Source organism: Rousettus aegyptiacus, unplaced genomic scaffold (genome assembly GCF_014176215.1).
Source record: "Rousettus aegyptiacus isolate mRouAeg1 unplaced genomic scaffold, mRouAeg1.p scaffold_m13_p_2, whole genome shotgun sequence".
In the NCBI taxonomy this organism is placed as follows: Eukaryota; Metazoa; Chordata; class Mammalia; order Chiroptera; family Pteropodidae; genus Rousettus; species Rousettus aegyptiacus.
In genome coordinates this window covers 18957908-18977554 of record NW_023416295.1, presented here as the reverse complement: position 1 = coordinate 18977554, position 19647 = coordinate 18957908, and the positions used below count along the sequence as shown (strand labels likewise).

Here is a 19647-nt window from a genome sequence, read left to right as displayed (position 1 = left end):
ATAACTTGAATATCTGGAAAATTTTTAAGCAAAACTCTGCTAAATCCACATTAGGAGGACAAAGGGGTCTGTGAAGAAAGCCATAAATATGTGTGATCTTACTTATGGACCTATGCTTTCACAAACAAGGGATGATTACCCAGAATTTATCAAAAGAGGACATAATGAGTTTCAAGGATATTGACATAAATAAGTAATATGAGGTGATATTTCATGAGATATCTTCAGAGGATGGAGATATTAATTTGAAATTTTTATAACAGAAAAACTGAGGTAATTATTCATCATAAATCTTAGATCTATGTTGTCCAATAGTTAGCCACCAGTCACTTATAGCTATTGAAATTTGACTTTATGCATTAAAATAGAAGTAAATTAAGAATTCGGTTACCTAATCACATTAGTTACATTTAAATTTCTCAACAGCCCCATGTGACTATTGGCTATTATATTAGACACTGTAGATATTGAACATTTCCACATGAAAAAAGTTTTATTGAACAAAAACTGTTATAGATTATATATAATCTCTAACAGTCAAGGATATATGTGGCTATAAGTATCAGAAAACTTGACTAAGAGAGAGTCAAATGGGAGTTCATTTTTTTCATCGTAGTAAAAAAGTCCAGGAGTATGTACCTGCTGACATTAGTTTAAGTGCTAAATGATGAAAAAAGGAAATATGACACCTTCTGTATGTTTCTTCTACCACTCTTATAGATTGTGAATTTTGACCTTACACTTTTCACCTTTTGGATGCAAGATGGCTGCTGTAGATCCAGACATCGTTCCACATTCAAAACAGGAAGAAGTTTAGAAAAGGGAGTAGAGGTTGCAACTATTCCTTAGTCAAGCAAATACTTTCCTAAAAATTCCACACAAACTTTCTTGGCCAAAACTATGCTGTATGGCTGCCCTTACTAGGAGAGAAAGTCTTCCTAAGAAGACTAGGACAGCAACTCCAGCAAAATCAGGGTTCTTTTAGCAAGAAAAAAGGGGAAAATAGATTTTAAAAAACCATCATTAATGCTTATCACAAATTTTCTTAAGATTTGTCCCTAAGCACAGTGAAAAAGGAAAAAAAATGAAATAAATAAATAAATATATTTCCCGCTCCTTGAACAACTAAAGAAATTTTTAAAAAGAGGGGACCTAGTATTCTTGAATCAATGATGGAACATTGGCCTCCATTATATATATATTTGGCAATGTGAAGAAGAGTTTTTAAATACAAAGTACTTCCAATAATGTAAGACATTACAACAAAAAGTGCTGAATTGTAATTGAAACAGATTAATATTTCTAAAATATGATTATTTTGTGATATATTCCTCATGTAGCATTTATTTAATATAAAAATGAATTTTCCTAGCTGGAAACATGAGCATTTCCTTTAATATTTGGGCTAAGACCTTTGCCAAAGCTATTTTTATCCTAATAAAGCTAAGAGTCTCAACATTTACAAAGGAATAAGTATTAAATAAAAGAACTTCTAAGAAAATAAGCGAATACTTTGATTTTTTAGCCTAAAGAAGAGAGAGATGGCAAATAGATATTATAGAAAGTTCTGCATAAAAACTTAATTTAAAAATTTGTGTCACTTAAAAAAACATTAGATATTTCAAAAAGCAATAAGATAAAGAAACTAAAAGTGTATCCCCTTCAAATCAGCTATTTCTCTTGCTAATATTGAAACAGTCTGAAGAGATATTGAATGGTTAAAATCCATCATAAGAGTTATATAAAATGATAAGTAAAGCACAAATATTTATCTATTTCATAAGTTTGTAAAATTATAGACCATTCTCAGAAAGACAGAAGTTTCCACGACAAAACACATCATAGTGAAGCATATTAAACAACCCATAAATGAAATGACAAAGTCAAAATAAAAAAACATAAAAAAGTTCTTAAAAATGTAATTGCCACCATTCTTAATAAGGCTAAGTTTTAAAATCTGCATGTATTGTGCTCTAAATAGAATTCCAGTATTAAATAAAAAAGCAAGCAAGACTCAAATAGAAAATGCCTTGGATATATATATATACACACACACACACACACACACACACACACACACACACACATACAGGGAGACAGTAGATGCCACGTGGAAGAGAAGGCGCTATATGTTGAAGCTCTATGCTCCAGTACCTCAGAATGTGACTTTATTTGCAGCTAGGGCCTTTACAGTAGTTATTAAATTAAAATAAGGCCATTACGGTTGGGCCCTAATCCATTAGAACTGGTATCCTTATAAGAAGAAAATATTTGGACACAAAAAGAAACACCAGGGATGTACGGGCATAGAGGAAAGACCACTTGAGGACGAAGAGATCAGGTGGCGATCTGCAAGCTAAGGTGAGAGGCCTCAGGAAAAAAACAAAACAAAACAACAACCACCACCACCTTGTTCACACCTTGGTCGTGGACTTCGAGCCTCCAGAATTGAGAACATAAATTTCTATATTTAAACCACCTAGTATGTGATATTTTGTTATGACAGATTTAGCAAACTAATAAAGTAGAAATGAGTGATTAGAGAGTGAATTTCTCAGCTCTTCCAAATAGCGTGTCTTCGGAGGACTGTGATATTAATGATTTTTTTTTTTAATAATATAAAACTTGGGTTAATTATTCCCAAGTTTTTGGAGTGGTGCTGTCCAAATGTTTGCCACTCACTAGCCACATACGACTCTTTAAATCTGGATTACAATTAATAAAATTAAAAATGCAGTTCCCCATTCATGCCAGCCACATCAAGTGTTCCATAGCCACAATAAATATGGCAGGAAAATGTTCATTTGCCTTATTTCTTCCCAACTGTTTCAATAAATGAACCTGCAATAGAGTATATATGAATATCTTGGCTGCTATGGATTACACCAACAGAAATAATGATATTGCTAAAATCATGTAAAAGTAAATGACCCTCAAACAAATAGATTAACAATGGTATCATCTTTCGAACAACAAAAACAGTAGTTTGTAAAATAATGATAATGGATGTACTAAATATGAAAACAGAAATGAAGATAAAAATCTTAACCAATAGACCAGAGATCCTTCTTTGTGGGGAAAAAAAAAATGAATAATTGATTTAAAAATATCCATCAAGCTAGGTTGGTACTTGAAATATCAAGTTAAAACATCATAAAGGAAAATCTGTTATTCTCTTAGACTCATTAAATGAAATATATAAACGTATGCATATAATACCATAAAAATAAAATCAATTTAATAAAATGAATTAAAATTTACTTGTATAGTGGCACCATCTCTTTCTGCAGGAAAATACATTACTCTAAACCATGAAATGAAAACAAAAAATACTTCATTAATAAACTGCCTGTTTAAAAATTTTATTACTATGGCTAGTTGTCTGGCATAATGAAAACTTTCATACTCCCACTTCACAAATCTAGTTTAATGTTGTTCTCTGTCAAATGCAAAATTCAGACCAGTCTTGGGAGAATAACTATTTTCGTCAGCTCCATATTCTCTGGCAATGAATGCATGACCCTAAACTTTAGATTTGGGGCTTCCTAAAAAAATAATCAAGGGTTGATACAAATTATTAGGGATTATTTTCTAGACAGAAACCATCTGTACTAATATTTTGCTATTATTAGTTTCCTCCATGTGTTAAAAAAATTTTCTACTCTAAAAATCTATGTAGTGTCTCTGAAACTGCTCACTAGAACATAGTTTGAATAGATACTGAAAAACGAGGAAGGAATCCACACTAAAATATATTTATCAGCTCAATGTGTAAAAGTGTGTGGAGGTCAGAAATCTTGAAACATCAGGCTGAAGAGTCAAGAGCCAGATCACAGGGCTTCTGAGACAGAGGTACCTCTCCTTCCTCTTCTCTTTTTCTTATCTGGTGACTTGGGAGGCCATATGTGCTAAGTGGCATAGCTACAGGGTAGAGAAGAGTAGTTGACCTCTACTGACCATTTGTATGAGAAAGAAATAAGCCTGCACTCTATTAAGGCTTTGCTACTTTTCAGAATATATCCATCACTACAGGATTTACCTATTACCTGTTTTATCCTGACCAACAAAGACTCTTTAATTTTTTTATTCTACAGAGAAATTTGTAATTAGCAATTTTTCTACATGCAACTGACTAATCTAAAGAATATAAGCATCATATAAATGAGGCTTAAGGCAGTTGTCCCTAAACAACTTCACACAGGTAAACGTCTATAGTTAGGGGTTAGCAGAAAGTTTAAATTTAGGTCATGTGATACTTTTGAATAGTGAAGAGCCAAGAGCTGTCTTAGGTGCTTTGTAATTTTAATAATTCCTATGTAAAAGAGACCAGAGTCTGAACATGAGGAAGCTACAGGATAGAATCATAAATGAAAGTTTCCAGATTAGATCAAGGTGTTTCACCAAATAGCCTCAACAGTATATTTACCTCAACAGTATATTTACCTGCAATGCAAAGGTATATACACATAAAGTCCACATTGACACACATGCACACATAAACATAAAAACATACATTGGAAAGCAACTTGTTCTCACGTTAGCAATTTCACGAGAAAAATTTTTTTAACTTCAGACCTGCCTCACAAATCTGTTTACAGACAGTCAGGTAGACATTTGTTCCTGAAAAACAAGAATTGCCTTTAATGAGAGTATTTCTGGGTTCAGGATACTCTTTCATGGGAACTCGCATTTGCAGAAAGAAAGGCGAGGGAAAATAATTGGAAGAAGAAAGTAGGCATAAATCACTTGATATTTCCAAGGGGCTTTTACCAGTTGGCGTTAGGCTTAGAAATACTTGTGGATATGCTATTTTTCTTTTATTTTTCTATTCTGTTTTGTTTTCAAGAAATCATTATTAACTGCATATTGCAAAGAATTGTGCTAGGCTTATTAGTACTCTAATTTTGAATATGGCAGAAAACTCTGTCCCTAGGGAAATAGTCTAAGAGAAAAGATAAGACGTTGATATTTAAGTTGTATATCTTATGATTATTGTCTATTAAAATTATCTTAAATAATTTTATAATAAAGTGACTAGATACTTTAATAATACAAACTATATTTTCAAGTTCAATCTTTTATTGTCCTTTTACTTCGTAAATTACATTGCATTTTACTCTTTGTGTATCATTTTCCTCTGTGTCAGTTCAGGTGTTCTTATGTTTTATAGGCAAGACTACTACATCTTTGATAAAATTCTGAAGAATAATAATAGTTTACGAATCCTAGGATTCTGTATTGTAGGACTCTAAGCCAATTATCAGCATTAAATAAACTTTAAAATGAGCTTCTCTGAGGCTAGCACAAAAAATGATCTGTATTCAACCATGAATTCTGCTCCCTTTGGAAAGAAAAAGGGCTCTGAAATACAAACTTATTAAAGTCCTTAAATAAAGCCAATGAAGGTTGAGTGGCATTTGCCAAGTTTTAGCTTATCAGCTGTGGAAAAATGCAAGAGAGGTCAGAAATTCCCATATTAGAGCTTGAAAGCATAACAATACTGCTAGTTATTCTTATAATTGCAAGCTCACTTTTCTCAGCTTCTCAATAAAAGACATTTAAAAATTTTGTCTGCCATTGCAATGTACTTACAGTCATCTTGTCAGTATGGAGTTTATTACAACATTTAAATAAAAACTAGTTTTTAAAGGGTACATGTTACATTGACTATTATGGAGCTTGAGACAGTGCAAGAAGTTAAAATTTTATATTAATAAGTATGGTGAAAACACTGCCAATCTACACATCCGTCATCTGTTCCCATCTCAGCTTCCAGCTCTTCCTAAGGAAGCCAATTATGTCAATGACAAGGGAAATCTGTAATGTACGTTTCAGTCCACTGGGGTTAAGGGGAAAGCATCAAATAAAATTAAATGAATTCCCCTTTATATACAGCAATATGTTTTAAATAAACTCCCAAAGGTAAAATAGGTAGTGTTTATCCTTACAAATATATCCAACTTTGAACATAAAAGCGATTTGACTTTTTCTATAAAAAGCTGATTTCTGTTAACAGGACTGCTCTAAACTGCTTATTGCAGACTGTTTCAGCCAGTACTTGGAATGGGGCAGACAACCATTATGTTGTACTGATCCCCACAAAGCTCCGCAAATTACACATATGTTTTCACGGGAGAAGCAAGACCTCATTAATCAAGTTATACACACTTCCATTGGTTTACAGAATATAAAGTGGTGTTAAAAATAAAAATCTGAAGGCTATATGATGATGGTTTAATTTGTTTCTTTCAGCTACCCCTCCTTCTCTCAATAGCAAACTTCTTTTTAAAGAAACCGTAAATAATTGATTAAAAATAAAACTTGACAATTGATCACGTAATATTTAATTCCTTGAAAGAAAAATGTTACTTTTTGCCATTTCCCATGCTTATCTATAACACATTAATATATTTGTAACAATCTCTTTTTACAACTGCCTATACTTGTTCTCTATTTTTAAATCATAACCTCATAGCACTCTTGCTTTGCAGACAGACAGATGGACCCACCCGGGAACCATCCTCTGTATGATAATTTGATCTTACCAACTTTTTTTTTTTATCTCAGTAGTATGAGTCCTTATGTTGAGGTAAATTATGTGAACATTAACTGTAGTACTATTTTTTTATATGGAAATAAAATGAAAAAGAATTGCTTGGTTTTGCTATCTTTGTAACATGTTCACGGAAACTTCTTAAGATACCTTAGATTTTAGGTCTCATGAAACAAACATGAATGTGTTTTGTTCTAATACTATCGTGTTAAAGGAATTTGGAGGCCTAGAAAAAAAATTAATTGTAAAACAATTTGAATTTTAATGTATGTAAATAAAATATTTCATAAATATGATACATAATGAAATATAGCAGTGTCTTATCTTCAAAATATTAGATGGAGAAATTTGGTATTCCAGAGGATAATTTGTCTCTCAGCTTTTTCTTTCCTTCCATTTCCCTTTTGTTTACCACACAGATTCTTGCTAATATTAATTCATTTTGTCAATGAATTTTACAACAAAAGACTAATTTTCTTTAAATAGTATATAGTTACCTCTTTATTATAATAAATGATAAAATTTTCTTTGTGTCCTCTCACTATTAAGAAAAAATAGTAAAACCAATTTCTCAAACAAAAGAGTATGCTTATCAATCTCTCTGTGAAGCAGAAATGCTCTGAGAATATGACTTTAAAAATAGAGACCATGTATATGCAGTTGCAAAAAGTTATTAAAAATATATTATCTTGCTATGGATATACTGTGGAGAACAGGCAAAATATAATTTAGCAGAAATTTATAATACATATTTTAGAGCTTTGTTTCATCAAGCTTAACATTTTAAAATACTTCACCTTTTTGTTTTTCTTATCTTCATTTCATGGAAATATACACTTGCCCTGAGTAAAGTCCAGAAACCGAAAATAGTCTCATAAACACATCAACATTTTCCTTTTATCAGCCTCCTTACAATTGCTTAACATTGAATAGTGCAGAAATGTAGCTTTCCATCAAAGGTACAGTGTGCTGCCCTGCGCTGTGTGGGAGACTTGAAATTGTTCAGACTTACGGTCACTTGGTTACCACATTACACTCCAAGAATATAGTAGGTAAGCACTCTGGGGGGTGAGAAGTATCCTTTCTGAGCTTTGAGGGTTTAGATAATGGACAAACAATGATGGATTTCACGGTGATGGACTCATTCGATTTCCACAGAATCTCTATGAGATTATTCTTGAACATAGTATACTCATTCCTTTCCTACTTGTCAATGTACATTTCCTAGATCAAATTATGCTTTTTAGAGCATTTCTAAATGTCTTCCTATAGATGTTTTCAAGTTTTGCAATCAAATTTGCTAGCCACTAATAATATTCAGACATAATAACTAGTATTTATATTCCCATTTCTAAAAAAGTAGAGTCTTATCTTCCCACATAGAAATACATTAATAAAAACACCAAGGATTATTTTAATCTTTTCAACTACTATTGTTATTTTTAACTACTTCATATGCTCAAATAATTTATCTTAAGAGTATTCCTTTTTTCACACATTCTACATTCAGTAGTCAGCAAACAGTATTTGCTGTCAAATAATACACTCAAACCCTAGTTTGACTGTGTTTGACAATATTCTAGTATAACTCTAAAATATGGATAAAGTGCACTTATACAACAAACAATTTGTGTGAAAAGTATACCATTCTAATAGTGGAGGATTATAAATGTTCACATGAGAAAAAATTTATTTCTTGATTATATCATTTATACAGCATCTTAACTCATTATAATCTAGGTTTTCTCTTGGTCATTAAGATTTTTTTCTTTCATTACTGGAATTCTTTATATATAGTTATCTTGTCTAAATTGCGAATCATTAATTTAAGTAATATGAAAAAAATGGTAACATAGCATAGTCTTTAACTGGACGAAAGATCACAGAAGCTAAATTTTGCCATTATTGGCAACTTATTAAGACTGAATTAAAGAGTAAAAGAAATACTCATACTTTAATAATGTCTCAGCAATAACTCACCAGCATTAAACACTGAATTCAGAATCTAACTTTAATTATGAAAAATTGGGGCCAAAATATGTTTATAACACATGAAAAAAGAGAAAAAAACTTACACTGAATATAGATTAAGTTAAAATAGTATATTATCCTAATTTGTGGCATAAGCAATTTGTATAAATTATTCTATTTCATCTCCATCCTAGCACAAACTATTAAGTATTGCTTATGAGAATTCTTCCTCTGGAGATCCAGACAATGGGGGTAAATAAATCATCCCGAATCATATTTTGCTGCACAATTTCGCAATAATTATAATTCCAAAAATAAGAAAATCCTGACCAGGACCCTTTTTAAGTCTTAACTCAGAAAACTATACCCTACTTTGTCATTACCACTGTATATATATTAAATTAGTTCTAAATTTGATTGTTACAGCAAATCATAAATATTTAATTTTTGTTAAAACTTCAAGTATATATATAACACATAATTTTTAATAATATATATATATATATATATATATATATATATATTCTCTCCTTTGTAGAAAATTAGATGATCTGTATTGAGAGTAGTTTTCTTTTCTGCCTGATGGTTCAGATATGTATGTATCTGAAACAAATCGAAAGGTTTAGAGGAAAGTCAACCAATAAAATCTATACCAAATTGCTGAATATGAATTTCCAGGGTTTTGTTTTTGGTTAATGCATCCTTTTTTTTCCCTGAGTTTCCAACCTCACAAAGAAGAAGAGCAGAGGGCTGGCAAATACTGGCTTAATTATCCCCATCAGTCTCAGAGACAAGGCGCTTAAGAGTTTTAGCTGCTGTAAACACTCCCCTGATAGCAGATAAGGAATCTGCTGAAAGGAGGTTTTGTCTCGGGAAAGCTCAGGGGCACAACAGTTAATCATTAGTGCAATATTGTATATGCATTACTACATCAAAGGAAACAGAACCCAATATTCTATTGTGAAGATTTTCTGTATTTTCTTAAAGGTAAAAAAACTAATGCTAATCGGGGGGAAAATTAAATTGCATTTGCTGCAGAAACAAAGCATGTTCTACTTTTCATTCATTTTTTTTCCTTCAAAATAGAATGTCACTGTTATTTTGTTTTTCAATACATGCCTGCAAGGATATACAAAGTTTCCACTGAAGTCAAAGATGTAACTTTTGTCTTAAGAAGAATTTGCACCTTTGTATCTAAATGCATTCATCAGAACCAGAGAATATCATATAACCTTATTTTATCACAACACTAGAAGCAAATCAATGTTCTTCTTCCATATCAGTACTGTGTTTGTCCAGGGATCTATTTGTGGAAAACTGACACCTCACTGTCCCTAACAAAGAACCTTTCTATCACTTCCAAATGAAGGCATCCACAATGACCTCCTATTCTTTAAATTTAATAGACTTCCTACAGTCCCAGAATTAGAGAATGTTAGAGTTCAGAGCCTTTAAAATATCTTTCCAGAGTTAACTTCCACTCTCTCTCAGCCCTTCTGCCACTGTGCACTAGACAAACAAAAACTTTTCGCTGTCACACACTCCTTGCCCTTTCCCACACTCCACCCTCAACAAACAAGATTTCTTCTGATCGGATGCTGGTCTTCCAAGCCCTCATCTCTGGAAATTCACCTTTCCCAGAAACTCCCAGCCTCATCTGGGACTTCCTTCACAAACCATTTCTGTTTTCATTTTCCTCATGCAATTGGAAGTAATCTCTTTTTCTCCTGGAAACTTCTTTATCAACACTTATCATAGTAATGTCCGTTCTAATATTTGATACATTGTGGTCCATTAGTAAGTGCTGCTAAAAGACTAAACATAGTAGAAACTATCTGTTTTTATTAATGATTGTTGTGTAGATGTTTAGTGGGATTTTAAGGAGGGTAAGACAATTTTTTTTCTACCACAAAAAGTGTGGTCACTTTCAACATTTCTAGGTTTCGTGGGCGGGTGGGGAATTAACATTTGTAGAGTACTTACTAGGCAGCAGGCACTATACTAAAAGTTTTACCTCTTGATAAATCTCCGTATAATTATTAATTAATCTGTAATGTTGCCCTATCAGTGTGTGTCTAATACATAAATTGTCCACTTATAATTTTTGATTAAAGATTTTGAAGCATACACTTAGGACTACTTAACTAATCGCTTGTGAATTAGAGTTGTTGAAACATGTATATCTCATTTAGCTATTTTAATTTCAAACTTTGTTACTGTCGCATCTGATATAACCTCATTGTGTTAATAGACGCTTCTTAGAGGAAATTTTTAGTTTTTCTCTTAATTCATGGCCAAGTCTATATAAATTCTAAGTGAAGGAGTTCCACTTTAAGCAAAGAAAAGTTACTTGAACTGGTGAAGTTACTGAAGGGGCTAAATATGTTTTTAACTGTTATGTTTTACAAATATGTGGTTTCAATTGGTTTTATCCCAATTCTATCCTAAAAATCTATAAAGAATTGTTTTTGCTATGAAAAAGTTTCAGTATAAACCAATTTTCTATAATAAAATTTCAACGTGGTTCATATGACTTAAATGTATAAAGCCTTAATTATCTTGATTTTAGGTATTCAGTAAGATTCTATATTATTTGGGTCAAATCATATGTACCCCTTATCTAGACACCACTAGTCAAATAAACCAGGTAATATTTCAGACTGACTTGAGTACTGATACATTTCTGAAGGCTGACACTAAGAGAGAGAGCTCTTTCCGGAGCTGGTATAAAGGTATAAAGAGGAGATATTTTGAATATGGATTCTATATAATGTAAACAGTATCAAAACTGTGTAATTCTGACCTTCAAAAGCACATTGCATTGCAGAATGTTATTACAAATTAACCCTTTTCCTGGACCTCTTATTAAATAATCAGAAATCTGAAGCAGGTTTTCTATAGTAGAAAACAAAACTCACAGTGCATGGGAATGCATAGTTTGAAGACAGCTTTTCCTTATCAATGATGAATAATGATTAGGGAAATGTGTTTGTAGCTTGAGGTCCACTAATTCTAATCCATTTCTGGCACCTGCCAGATTTATTGCTTCTGGAAAATTATTTAACCTTGAAATCCTCAATTGGTTCATCGACTATAAAGGGATAACATCTATCTGGCAAAATGTGGCACATGGTCATCATGTTATCATTTGATAATATGAAAAACAGTAGTATGAAAGTTTCTCTCTATATATAATCAGCCTTTTTAACCTTAGATATTGAAACAGAGAAACAAATATATCAATTTAAATTATGCTGCTTCTGTGGCCTGAATCATAACAAAATGGAGCTGGAGTTCATTCTTTTTTCTAGATATACTTTTCTTATATTGTAAGATGACACAAAATTAAAACTGGGATAAATATTATTAGTGACATTTTTTTCAGGCATAAACCTTTTAGACCATTATATTGATTACCTATGTTTTGCAATATCTGATATTGCAATATTCTGATACCTCCAGGTGTAGCAACATTTTATATATAAATGTGTATTTTAAATGTGTATATTTAAAATATATAACATTTAATAAACATTTCAATACATAAAATATATATAATAAATTGTAGCCATAAAAAACCATTAATTTACATATACATAACTTTTTATAATAGTTTCACAAAGGAAGTTTTTTCTAGGTTATAAAATTTTTTGAGACAATGTAATTGAATATTTCAAGGGATTATAATAAATCTCTTTTTAAACTATTAATATTTTTCTGCTGTTATTATAAAGTTTTGAATTCAATATAACCACTATTTTGGTCGTGTTTACTAGTAGAATCTGACAAAATCATGACTTTCAAATACTTAGCCAAATAATTCCAACAATATACTAAAATAAAGGCTTAAGACATTGAAATGAAGTAGAAATAAGTTAACTAAATGAACAGCCAAATTAGTAGCTAATTTTAAAGAAATCACTAATAAGGCTTATAGTATATACTTTAGACCATAAAATATGCATTTTATGTTTTAGACATATACCCACATACTGTTTTTTCTCAGCAACAACAAATCCATTTTGATGTACTAAAAGTTTACCCCAAGTCTTTAAAAAATATATAACTATCACTTGTTAATGCGATTTTTTTCTCCTGACACCAGTATCAAATATGCTCACAAATGCTGACTTATATTGTGCCCAAAATGCTACATCTTGTTCTTAAATTTAAGAATGGCTCATGAATAGCAACATTTCCTAAATAGAAAATTTCATTTTACTAAAATAGATATGAAGTCACTAACAACAAAATCTTTATGAATATGACAATAATTCAATAGAACTGTTGAATAAAATCTTGTAATTCTGATCTGAGTAACAAGGATATAAATTAAAACACATACACAAATGTATATCTAAATATTCTTTCATAAGCAAAGTTACACTTCTTAAAAGAGCTATAAGTTAACAGGTATAATTATAAAACAATTGAAATCAAAATACTGCAGTTGCCAAATATCATTTGTAGCCATTATATCTAAATTAATTTATATTTGGCAACAAGTATATCTAAGACAACTGCATTTGCTGCTTTCTTAAAAAATAAACTTGTCTATAGCCATTTTACTCTGAATAAGCCCAATCCTGTCTGATCTCGAAAGCTAAGCAGGGTTGGGCCTGGTTAGTACTTGGATGGGAGACCACCTAGCAAGACCAGGTGCTGTAAGTGTAAAAAATAAAAAATAAGGAAATGTAAACTGGCAAGGTCCTTACAATCTGTTGGGTCAACCAAGGGTTCCCTCACCTAAAAAAAAATAATAATAATAAAAATAAAAAAATAAATAAAAACTTATTTATTTTTAAAAGTCACATAAAAATTTGTTAGACAGTTCAATTATATATAAATTTACACTAGAATATAATATTTTTGTGTTTTACAAATTGGAACAAATAAAATGGTAAGCTTTGTCTACTTAACTAATCCAATAAGTTCGATGAAATAATGTAACCCAGTTATCTACAGAATAATTGATAGTTTCATGTTTAAATGGTTTCGGATGTACCAAGTAAACACAGGTACAAACTATAAGGACTTAAAAATAAATATTTAATTTCTCAAATCGAATGTTATAAAATGCAGCTCTGGATATTTGTATTTGATTTTCTTTTCAATCTATTATAAAATAATATTGCAGCTAAATTGGCTTCTGTACATGACTACAAACAGATTTACAAAATTTTCAAGAACTACAATTTGTTACTACCCATGATTTCCATTATGATTTGAACTATGTATGACTTACAGATATGAAACAGGTAATAGGAAGAAGATCAAGGGTAGGAATAATTATGCTTACAGATGTTAACATGTTGAATATTATAAGAAGAACCATGAAAACCATCTAGTGGAATGGCACAACTTCACACATCTTTAAGAAGTTGGACAGTTTTATTAAAGAATCTATATATGCAGTAAAAATGTATTTCAATTGTGGAATATTTCATATCTCAATACTGAGCTAAAACTTCTTACTTTGCTTCCTTGCGTAGTTCTAATTCCTTCTGCAGTTACCCATTCTTTTGAATCAACTTAGCATACAGCTAGCTGATTGTTTAGGAAGATGGGAGGAAAGGGAGATGGGAGTATACTCGGGAAGTGATTCAGAGCATGTATTGCCAAAAATTTTACACTGTGCACGCTATGCTTTTCCAAGTTGTCCTGTGCCCAATTAGAACCTGAATTTTTTTCTTAAAAAAAAAAAATGAATTTCTGTCTCAAGCCCCTTGACTCCTACTACTGCTAATAAAGAATTCTCAGTCAGCAATTTGCAGAGTAGAGAAGCCAGGGATAATGGAACTGGGCAGCCTTTACACGCAAAACAAAACACCAAAGAAAGGGAACAAAAAGGCTGACAAACAATGTAAGCTTTCCCATAAGGTTTACATTTATTTTCCCGCCTTTCAGATATACCACAAATAAAACCCTGAATAGCTGTGACCATAATGATGCAAAGTTTTGATTATTACGGCATATTATACCTTCACTATTCAGGAGAGGGCAAAAAAAAGTTTTGTGGCTCATCAAAAGAAGCTGGGAATGAGAGCCAAGGCCACTGACACTTGTGGTGGCAGATTAAGCTGTGAGCAGACTCTCAATAAATTCCATTCTCCCTCATCCCAAAATACACTATTCGGGCTATTAAGACTGACTTGCATTCTGTGCATGCCAGTACACTATCCATTCAGGATCACTTATTTCAGCAGGAGACAGGGAGGGCAGTCTTCTGAATTAGGAAGCTGTAACAGATTAGTTGTGTGTGTGTGTGTGTGTGTGTGTGTGTGTGTGTGTGTGTGTGTATAACAGACTGCTAACTATGAATGATTATAGTCTCTGCCTCAAGTTTAAATCAATCACATATTTTTAGAAAACATAGAAATCATTTAAGCAAAAAAGAAATGTGTCTGCTCTTTTAATTTTTGAACAAGTAATGAGCTTTTCTGTCACCTCAAATACCTATGAGAAACACAAAATAAGGTTGCAAATACATATAACTAAATCAGCAAACTAATGTGTTCAAAAATATATAAGCTTATATAAGAATAAAATGCCCGAATTATCTTGTGAACTCTTTGATTTTCTGAAAGCTGTTTTGGAAAAATGTATTCCTATTGGGAGAATATATAAATCATAAGACTTAGGGAGAAAACATGAAGCAAATAAATTGTAATAATGCAAAGAAAACCATAATTATTCTAAAATGAAATTATAGAAAATAAAACAATATTAAGGATCATAAGCCAAATGTCATTAAAAGTATTGCCAATCTATTGCAAATCTCACATTATTGTTCAAACTGAAATAACTATAAGTACAAGAAAAAACATAACCTTGTTTCAAATTGAATTTTAATAAAAATATTTCCTTCACTACAATTTTATGAGTTAAAAAGTAGTACATATAGTCTGATAAGTCAATAAACTGCTTCTTCCATATTTAATGATATCCTTATCTCATTTATATATATGTTTTACAATTTTCATCTATAAATCAAGAGTGCTTTCAAGCTAATGAGCACAAAAAAAATAAAAAATATGGTCAAATTTATAAGACCTTGTAAATAACTAAGTACATGTGGAGGAGAATTGCTTCCTATGAAGGAAACTGTCTTTACTCAGTTTCAGGAAGTACATGTTGAAGGTGAAGGCCTCCTCAATCACATGAGCCAAATCAACACTGGCAATTAAGCGCATGGCAGACACAACCCCTTCAAACCCAGCGAAGTTCCCTAAACATTTATCATATGTCACTCAATGACAGTGAGGCAAAAGAGATAAGTATCACCATCTCAAGATGAAATTCTCCTAAGAAATATAAATATGATTGTCAAAACCTGCAAAGAGATCACTTACACACCATTCACAGAATAAGAATAACGTTGAAACAAGTATTAGAATACTGTCTCTGACGCCCGCCATGGCAAATCTGATAGAAATCATGATCATGTTAAGAATCTTGACAGTTTTCATCTTCCTCTGGCCTAATTTGTACAAGATAAGATTAAATGTATTGTTTCCTCCAAAAACCAATAATAGATTAAAATGACAATTAGGTTATCATCCCAGCTTCATTGGACTGCCTACACATTACAGAACATACAGAAATTACGAAGAAAAAAAAAAAAGAGTATTGACCTTGACCAGATCCATGGTACAAATTACACCTGTCTATGGTAAGGATGCCAAGATTCTTTAAAGGGAAACCTGAGATCACGCAGTATATGGAGAGGTCTGCAGCTACCACGCACCACATTGTCACGCCCTTGGAAAGTGTTGCTATGGCAAGGTGTGAATAATAGATTTCTATTAACATTTCCAGGAGATTTTCTCATTAACATTTTTCCTCACAAAAGTCTCATTGATAAAATGTATGGCTATATAACTTAGAACATTTAATATCTCTTTTTGAAGAGTATCAAAAATCGCTTTTTTAATTGTTCCTGCTTTCGACTTTAAGGGTTAAACCGTATGATTAAGAAAGGGCACATGTTCATTTAAATGGTTTGTAACCACTCTCTCCACAAAATTTTATGGACGTTATAAAATCATTCAATAGTATATTGTTTTTATTAAAAATGATTAATTATAGCTGTATAAATTGATATGAAATTGATAAATGGTCTCTGTAATGGACTGAATTGTGTCCTCTAAATATTCATATCTTGAAGCACTGACACAATAATATAACCGTATTTGAAGACAAGGCCTTTAAGGAAGTAATTAAGGGTGGGCCCTAATCAAATAGGACTGGTTTCTGTATAAGAAGAGAAAGAGATGCTAGAGATCCCTCAATCTCATGCACGTAGTAGAGGCCACATGTGGACGCAGAGAGATGGTTGCCATTTACGAACCTTAGAGTGAGGCCTCGGAATAAAATTGCTTTTTCTGGCACCTTGATCTTGGACTTCCAACTTCCAGAACTGTGAGAAAGTAAATTTCTGTTGTCTAAATCACCCAGCACATGGTATTGTGATACGGTAGTCCTAGTAGGCTAGTGCTATCTCCAAAAGTATTAGTTTTTGTTCTGCAACTATTTAGCTATATAAGGCTGAGAAAATCATGTAATTTCTCTCAAACTCAGTTTATTCATTTGTATAATGAAAGGACTACGCTAGCTACGAGATGCTAAATATAAGACACACATGCCATCATTCTTTTTTTCCCCCCTTATCTACAGTGGACACACTATTCCAGGTACCATAATCAATCAATGGGAACTGACGTATGAGATGAGGCCTGTTCCCTACACCTAAGTTAGAAGAATAAATAAGATCTGCTATAGCCCTAGCATCAGAGGTCCCTATGATTCAAAATGTGGCTCAGGGAGCAACAATATCAGCATCAACTGGATGTTTCTGAGAAATTCAGGATCTCAGACCTTAGACCAACCTTTCAAATCAGATCTGCCTTGTTAACAATATCTGCAGTAGATATTAATGTTTGAGAAACACTGGTCTAGGAAGTTTCTCAAAAGGAGATTGCAAATACTGTCAGAGCAAGCTAAATGTGGCCCACAATACATTCTGTTTGGCTTCTAAACACTGTTTAAAATTCTTGAGTTATTTGTCAAAACTTAAAAGCAGCAGGAATTCACATAAAGATAGGAATTCCTTAAGAATTTGGAATCATGTAAAAATGAGCTAACATTTCTGCATGATATCAGCTGGAGCTAGTGATATTGCTTGCTTTAGGACAAAAGAGTACCTCTTCCATGTGACAGGATTCATCAGTCCTCTTCATTTATTTATGTTATCTATCTTGAACTGTTATATATTTGACTTTGCAATCCCTGTTCTTAAATCTTTTCTTCACATAACCACTGGATGAAAAGCAAAAAGGCATAGTAAGAGATTTAAAAATATATATCTGTCTAAAGTTAATGTTTTCATTTGATAATTTTTAGTTTCCTATTTCTTTCCCCTCATTCCTAACTACTCTTCTTTTGTCAGAATTAATTTGCTTTGATGTGAACCTTAACATTACTTCCTTTAATGAAAATATGTGTATTATGATCAGCATTTAATTAATTTAATCTGTTGCTGATACATTGTTTAACCTAAATTTCTAGCAGTCTAAGTAATTTTTTTCTTGAAAGAAATACGCTAATTTTGTTTAATATAGATTGTCTCTCCTTATTTCATACCTTAAAAATCACTTTGAATATCTCACTTCTCAAAAATATTTTGAGGGCCCTAGAAAGATATAGAAAAATGAGGAATTTAAAAAAAGACAGTTAAAAACAGTAAATTAATAAAATAATGACTAGCTGACCAAATACTAATTCAGAAGAGTATAAGGAACTAGCTTGGAGAATGTCAAAAATCTAGTTACAGTAATTGTCTTTGGTAGCTACTTAGAAATATAAGGGAATTAATTATCGTACATTGCCTCGAAGACATTTCTATGGAAGTTACAAAAACTGATACATTCTTAGCTACGTAAAGCACCATGGGCCCTCAATTTGAAACTTTCAAGGTTTATGATTTTCATTGAAATTTATGGAAATTAAGAAAATGTTATGCACTATTGATTTGTACACTTAAAATCTATATAATTTTATTAACCAATGTCATTTCAATAAATTTAGTTAAAAAAAGAGATAAACTAAAAAGGATATATTCAATTATTATTGATGTTAGTTTCTTTAAAGCTAAAAAGGTTAAAGCATAATACATTCTGTATTGGGTATAAAGAAATATTGAAACGAAGATAATGCTGTAATAGTGAATACATTATCTATTTCTCAATATTCTTAAAATAATTAAATGTTGTAGAGAAATTAAAAAAAAGAAAATGTGTAACGTATTGGCATTACTATTCTCATTTTTACTTCCCATTACATTAAGAGTTTTATCTCCTACTTTCAAATCCAAAATCTTATTAATATTTTAATGTTCAGATCACAAAATCCATTTATGTTTCTATTAAAAAACATAACCCTTGGGTGCCAATTGCCTTACATACTGCATGTATTCACATAGTTTCAACAATAACGTGAATAACAACAAATCTTTATCACTTGTTCTATTGACCCAGGTTCTCATTTTTTACCTCTTATCAAATCCATAAATTTCTACCTAACAAGCTTTAAGTCACCTCAACCATAATATATCTATTCCCTAATTTTATTTCTCCCACAGAACTGCTTTTTCTTAACTGCCTTTTTGTTGTAACAAGCACTATCATCTTAGAAATCATTTGGTGACTAACTGAATATAAACTAGATATTAGGGGTAAAACACTACCAAGTTTCTAGCAAGTTTTCAAAGAAAGCCTGTTTCCTGTGAGTCCCACCCTCTAGATTTCACTGCCCCACAACAGGAAAAGGTGATCACTTCTTTCCCCTATTTTATTGGTCCCACTACAACCTGCCTCTTTCAATTCTTGTACCTAGCATTTTCAAATTCATCTTTACATACCACTACCATAATGCTTCCTGTATAAGCATCACTACTAGTCTCCTATTTTATTTTTTAAAAATCTAATCTGAAAAGTCTCTTGTGGGCTTAAGGCCTTCGAAATCCTGTTTTTTCTCTTCCTAGTTATCCAAACACATTCTCTGCTCTACGAAATCAGTTTCTTTATCATCTCAAATACTTACAAATGCTCAAAACTGTGTTTTTT

General features: G+C 31.7%; 1 protein-coding gene and 1 pseudogene across 6 annotated transcripts in view; one reads left to right on the top strand and one right to left on the bottom strand.

Annotated features, from left to right (window-relative positions):
* Positions 1–19647, bottom strand: part of ERBB4 (erb-b2 receptor tyrosine kinase 4) — a 944884-nt gene that overhangs the window by 781222 nt on the left and 144015 nt on the right. The window lies entirely within an intron of this gene.
* LOC118614267 lies at positions 13077–13195 on the top strand (annotated as a pseudogene).